Source organism: Symphalangus syndactylus, chromosome 24, assembly GCF_028878055.3.
Source record: "Symphalangus syndactylus isolate Jambi chromosome 24, NHGRI_mSymSyn1-v2.1_pri, whole genome shotgun sequence".
Lineage (NCBI taxonomy): Eukaryota > Metazoa > Chordata > Mammalia > Primates > Hylobatidae > Symphalangus > Symphalangus syndactylus.
In genome coordinates this window covers 55798147-55805398 of record NC_072446.2, presented here as the reverse complement: position 1 = coordinate 55805398, position 7252 = coordinate 55798147, and the positions used below count along the sequence as shown (strand labels likewise).

The 7252-nt window shown below is 41.9% G+C and overlaps 1 protein-coding gene across 1 annotated transcript in view; it reads left to right on the top strand.

The window, feature by feature from the left end:
• Positions 1-7252, top strand: part of CFAP61 (cilia and flagella associated protein 61) — a 318407-nt gene that overhangs the window by 230418 nt on the left and 80737 nt on the right. The gene's annotated exons all lie outside the window — the stretch shown is intronic.

Here is a 7252-nt window from a genome sequence, read left to right as displayed (position 1 = left end):
AGGTAAATATGCATAGACATAATTTAAAATATATAAACTACAAAATGTAACATATAATTCTTGTTTCTCTGGCCTTAAAAATATAATAACTATGAAGAAAACTTCATGTTAATATTGTGTGCATAAATCCTGAATTTATTTCTTATACTCTTGAGATCTAACTTCACGGCCAGACCACCAGACCAGCAAATCTTTCCCTCCAAGTCCTGATTCTCTCCTTGGAGAAGCTTCATCTTTATAGCATTGAGCGTGACCATGAAATGGCAGCAGAGCACAATTTCTAGGTGTTTTAAAGTCAAGCACTCAGTTCAAAAGAATAAAATGACTTTTTAGCATCTACTAAAAATAATTTCTTTAAAAGTTGTCTCATTACTTTTAGGGTACATCTGTGACTAAAAAAATTAGCACTTTATTTTACTTCTTGAACTTAATAGGGAAATCAACTTAGTTTTCCTTTCCTACGAAGTCATTTTACCTTTAATTACCTGTTTTCTAACTCCTGAAACTCTTACATAGTGCCTTTAGGAACCAGGATGATGAAACTGGCATTTTTCCCCCTTGATTAACATAAATTGAAGAACTTCCTGCATCTTGGTGCATTATTCTTTTTTTTTTTTTTAAGACAGAGTCTGTCTCTGTCACCCCCCAGTGGCACAATTGTGGCTCACTGCAACCTCCGAGCCCTGGGTTCAAATGATCCTCCTACCTCAGCCTCCTGAGTAGCTGGGACTACAGGCATGATCCACTATGCCCAACTAATTTTTGTGTGTTTTTAGTAGAAATGGGGTTTCACCATTTTGATCAGGCTGGTTTCAAACTCCTGACCTCAAGTGATCTGCCAGCCTCAGCCTTTCGAATTGCTGGGATTAGAGGCGTGAGCCACTGCACCCGCCCCCAAGTTGAAACTTTAAAATGTGATCCCCTTATGTGCATGGTCACTGTCAAAGTTGCTGATTTGTTCATTTACACCTTGAGAGGCCAAGGTGGGAAGATCACTTGGAGCCAGGATTTTGGAACCAACCTGGCCAACATAGCAAGACCCCATCTCTACAAAAATTTGTTTTAAAAACTAGCCAGGTGTAGTGGCATGTGGCTGTAGTCCCAGCTACTCAAGAGGCTGAGGCAGGAGGATTGCTCGAGCCCAGGAGTTCGAGACTGCAGTGAGCTGTGGTTGTGCACTACACTCCAGCCTGAGTGACAGCAAGACCCCCTCTTAAAACAAAAACAAAAAGCAAAAAGATCATCTGTACATTTATACCAGCATTTTAATTGGCAAGTGCCGGTGCCTTTCAGTCTGAAGTGGAGAATTGACAGCTCACTGAGGTATTGACTGCATCATCACTTTCCCTCTCTCTCTTCCCGGTTGGGCTGTTGACACTGGCACCCTCCTTCCTCTAGGAAGCACCCTTGCACATTCTGTTTCAAAGGCTGCCACTGGTTAGCAGTGAGAGAACGACTTCGGGCTCCTTCTTGCTTGCCAGCTTTAGTTTTCGGAGCTTCCACACAGTCGCCTTTTTACGGGTGCTCTGCCTGGACCCTACTGCCCGTCTCAGATCTGCAATCAGAGTAATGCACGATTTATTCCCTAAAGGAGCAACAAAGATTGGTCTTCCATGAAAACTGCCATGGTTATTTTTTTTTGTTTTTTGTTTGAGACAGAGTCTCGCTGTCGCCCAGGCTGGAGTGCAGTGGCGCGATCTCGGCTCACTGCAGGATCCGCCCCCCCGGGGGTTCACTCCATTCTCCTGCCTCAGCCTCCCGAGTAGCTGGGACTACAGGTGCCTGCCACCTTGCCTGGCTAATTTTTTGTATTTTTAGTAGAGATGGGGTTTCAATGTGTTAGCCAGGATGGTCTTGATCTCCTGACCTGGTGATCCTCCCGCCTTGGCCTCCCAAAGTGCTGGGATTACAGGCGTGAGCCACCGCACCCGGCCTGCCATGGTTATATTCCCTTATACTTTATGGGGAATCCACCCAGTGTTCTTATCATTGGTTATTTGCCATTTGAAAGTGGGGCAGCCCATCCTTTACCTCTGTCACCTGTTAAATTGAGAACAAAAGCTGGTCATTTCTCATCTGTTAGGTAAGCTGATCTGGGAAGGAAACAGTGACTTTTAGCATAAAACTGATACCCAGGGGAAATCATCAGTTTTTCCACTCTACTTCTTTTATATGTGTCTAGAAACTTCAAAACAGTGTGTGTGATATTCTGGTAATGTGAAGGAAGGCTCCATGAGTTATAAAGTACACAATGGTAGGTATACATTGATTAAATTCATCTTTAATATGGACAAACTATATATCCAGAAAATTAAAATTTAAATAAGTAAATTCATATTTAATTAACTGAAGTTTTCTGGCTTATTAAAAGCATGCTGTAGGCCGGTGTGGTGGCTCACACCTATAATATTAGCACTTTGGGAGGCCGAGATAGGCAGATCACTTGAGGCCCAGAGTTCACTACTAGCCTGGCCAACATGGTGAAACCCCATCTCTATTAAAAATATAAAAATTAGCCAGGTGTAGTGGTGGGTGCCTGTAGTTCCAGCTACTCAGGAGGCTGAAGCATGCCAGGAGGCAGAAGTTGCAGTGAGCCGAGATGGTGCCACTTCACTCCAGCCTGGGCTACAGAGGAGACTCTGTCTCGAAATAAATAAATCAATTAATTAAAAAATAAAATAAAAGCATGCTATCAAAGAACGTATGTCATAGGGCCCCCGTAACTGGGGCTGTCTCACCTGTCTATATAGCTATCATGCTGTTCTCTGCCAGTGGAGGCCCAGACACCCCCTGCACACACTGGGACACACAACTGTCAGCCCCAACACCTCCCTCAGGCACAGCCAACAGAGTGTCCCCCAGCTCCGGTCATTATTCACTTGCCCTCGGTTCATCCCACCCAGCAGCTGCTTTCTCTCACCTACTTTTAAACTTTCTTCCTTCTAACTCTTACCCAGGGATTCAGGAAGATCTGTTTCTCTGAGGCACCTACTGTTCAACTGTGTCTCTGCCCCTCTTTCTTTCTGTCTCCATTTCCTTCCTTCCCCATATCTCCTTCTTGATTCAGCCCAAAATTGACTTAACCGTTGCGAAAAGAGTTACCCAACTGCTACTTCCATATAAAATATAAGAAAGCCCGGTCATCCAACGTCACATTTACATCTAAAAGAAAACCAGGGGTGGAAATCTCTCAAACTTCTACAAATTCCCAGAAGTTGTCTCAGCCTCCTGAGTAACTAGGACTAGAGGTGCGTGCCATGCCTAATTTTTTTTTTTTGTTCTGTAGAGACGGAGCTATGATGTGTTTCCCAGGCTGGCCTCGAACTCCTGGCCTCGAGCAGTCCTCCTGCCTTGGCCTCCCAAAGTGCTTGGATTACAGGCATGAGCCACTACGTTCAGCCCTATCTTTCTTTAAATAGCACATTAAAGACGTAATTTCTTGTTTCCCTGAGCTTAAATGCCACCAATATGACAGGAGTATTATTTTATATCTATAATTTGTTGTAGGCACACACAATTTTGGTTACATTAGGGACTATGTGGGATTTTATGAGCCTACACTGGAAACTTAATAACCAGATCTAACATTGTTAAGGGGAACATATTTCTATCTTACAAATCTCAGGTGTATAGCCCATTCTGTAACTGGATAGTTCTTATAGTGCCAGCTTAGTAGTGAACACCAAGCAGAAATACGTGGTGGGAAAATCTGGCTACAGTGAGGTCATTTTGTGCTAAATATTTAGAGGACCCAAAAGTATGATCCAGCTAGCAGGAAGAAAGTCTTAGGGTCAGCAATCTAATAAATCTCCGACATATATCCACATATCTGGTCAGGAAACAGTACTATGGTGATAATTACAGTCACATCCGGTGTAGGCCAGGCACTGTGCCAGGCTCCAGGGATAACATGATGGGAAGGGCAAACATGGACCTTACAGTCCAAACAAGTCATCTCGCTGAGAAGCCTGGCTGTAGCCTGGGTGTGTAGGCCATGGTGAGTGCTGGGAAGGAAAGGTGGAGACCGCCCACAGGCCTGCTGGGGCCTCACCTGCCTGGCAGCTGGACAGTCTGTGGGGTCCAGATACAGCTACAGGCAGGCTGAGGCCTTGACATGGGTTCTTGAGAAGCACTGGTTCCAGCTCATCCATATTAGTAAATTACTCTGATAAATGTAAGTAATCATATTTTTAAACCAGTTTGATTTGTCCCAAAATGAATAATCAAAGTCTTTGTCTACTAGGCTTTTTTCTGGAGGGGGCCCCAAAATATAAGACTTTGGTTATTCTAAGAGTTATCACCATGCTTATATTTTGCTGTATGACAGCATTATATATGGGCATTTGAGTGAAGCCCATGTTATTGTGCACAGTTCTAAATGCTATTGTTATCAATAGTGATAACAATATGAGGGATTATGTATAAAAGTACCTAACTTTGTGCCTGGCATAGAGGAGTCCAGAGATAAACATGAACTGGATCTAAAAATCCTTTACAAAGTAAATGTGAGCAATGTTGCAGAAAGAACTCACAACCGCACAAAGATTATGAAAAGAATAATCTCCCACAGAATGGAGACATTTAAAGGCAAGAAATTGGGCCAGACGCAGAGGCTCACGTCTGTAATCCTAGCACTTTGGGAAGCCAAGGTAGGGAGATCACTTGAGGTCAAGAGTTCAAGACCAGCTTGGTGAACATGTCGAAACTTTGTCTCTACTAAAAATACAAAAATTAGCTTGGCATAGTGGTGCGGGCCTGTAATTCCAGCTACTCAGGAGGCTGAGGTGGGAGAATGGCTCGAACCTGAAAGGTGGAGGTTGCAGTGAGCTGAGATCACGCCACTGCACTCCAGCCTGGGCAACAGGCAAGACTCTGTCTCGAAAAATAAAAATGAAAATAAAAAAAAGGCAAGAGGTGGACCTGGTCAAGAATAGTAGGCCATCTTACATATTAATAGCTAGTTTTTATCATGTTTTGTTATATTTGTGGAAGGATGTGATTTGACCTGTAACGTTCTTATTTATTTAATATAACATTATATTATCATGACATTCTACTATATTTTATGGGAAATGAAAGAGCTATAACTAGTCATAGAAAGCCTGTTTAAATGAAAAGTTTGAGATGAAATCACGCAGGCAGTTATCTCCCATATGACCATGCTGGTTTGCACTGCTGGTCAGTAAATATTCATCCTTCTCTCCCTCCTGTGTGGGCAGAGTGGACGTCCTCACTCCCGTGCTCATGGGCATGACCATGACATGCTTTGGTCAATGGGATATTAGTGGATATGATGTGGGCGGAGGCTTGACATGTGCCTGGGCCCTTGTGCTTGCCTTTCTGTGCACCTGCATTTCACCATAGATAGCAAATGCCTCAGGTAGCTGTCAATCCAAGCAGGATGAAACACACATGGTGCAAAGAAACCCAGCCACAACCTGGAGCCAGATCAGCTGACATCAGTCAACCCATAGGTGTGTAGACCACCCACAACATGCTTCTTGTTGTTTGGCATTGAGTTTTGACGTGGTTTGTTATGCAGCATTACTATGATGATAACTGACTCTTAAGATAACTAAAGTCTCCTATTTTTGTTAGGGAATTTTGTTTCAAATTAAACAGAAAGATAGCCAAAACTGTTTAGAAGTCACAGTATCTAGAAATAAACCTGTAATTTTGAAATCAGAGATTTTACAAAATGTATTACCTTTGGAATTGAAAAGTATCATCCTCTCCAGCTGCCTGCAGTCCGTGGACCGCCGTCGCTGGATCAGACAGCTCTCCAAACCCCAGCAGCACCACAGGCCCAGTTTTCCATGAGCCCGTGAACAATAAGCCCAGCTCACAGTAGAGCTGCTAACAGCCATCATGAAAGAGATCAGAAAATACAAAATCCTTAGCTGTGTGAGACCTAAACACACTTAAATTCATTCAACTGAAAATGAATATTGTTTTGGCTTGCCTATTTCAAAAGGACAGAAGACCTCAAACCTTTGACCGTTTTCGGTTCAAGTTTTGCCTTTCCTGGCAGCCTGATTCTTTGTTGTGCCAGACAGCCAAGATTCATGTTTCGTAGCAGCTGGGAGCCTCAATAATTTAAGCAAAATGTTGCCTCTTTCAGCCAAGGAAAATGCAGCGCACCGAGGAATGTTGCGTTGGAGCATCTGAACAGAGTGGGGGTCATAGCCGCAAAACCGTCCTAGCATCCTAGCGAGGGCAGGAATGGAGAGACCCCACTCCCTCACTTCAGCGCCTTCTTGGTTTTCCATAGATTAAGAGCAGGGAGTATGGGAGAACTTTCTAGATGCTGTTAGCTTCCAAGAAGCCATCTGAAAGTTACTGTAGTTTATTTTTCCTAAGCAAACAAGACAAGCCATCACACTTCCTTTCAACTTTGGATTAACAATTTGGGCACGATTTCCTCAACCAAATTGAATTAATACACTTGCCATTTATTTTGGCTTGTAAAATTCCTTTTCATATTGTTTCATGAACAGGACAAAAACAGAGAGACATTCAACGAAGTGTACATTTTGTGGTAAAATTGATATATCTTACCTGGAAAATGAGTCTACAGCAGTTTATTTCTTTGTGAAAATTTGAAAATGCCAATTCATTGTCAAAAATAGCATATACTACATTTCATTAATCTAATAGTGTCATTGATCTTAAAACTGCTAAAATGGTAGAATAGCATATGTAATTGCTTCTGTAGTCTTTTTGAGAAATGTAAATAGTATAGACTATCACCAAAATGCTCTTACACAAGGGAAATCTGTCAAGATTATTTTGTAATTTTATTTTTGCTAACAAAAATACTGTCCTTCAGTCCCTCTAGCTAGGTCTTGACACATAAGATTCTAAAAATCAAGGTTGAATCTTTGTAAAATTATCTGGTGAAAAGCAGAATGTTCTAGCCTTTAATTCTCAAAAAAGGGAAAACTTCCTTGAAATCAATCCAGTTCGACATTTAAATATTAAAATATCAGTGACATCATGTGCATGAATATTTTTTACCATTGCCTCATTGTCTGTAAGGAAGAACTAGTATACATTGCCAACATTAGTAATTTTGTTTCCTTAGTAAGTATAGCAAATTGGGAACAAAAACAAGATAAAAGGTTTTTTTCTAGACAGTTTCTTTCAACATAATTTCAACCTCAAATTAGAGGAACATAAATGAATGTCCTACTTCTGCATTAAAAGTACTTGACTACTTTGTGGGATGTTTTGTGCTGATTCTTTACTAAAT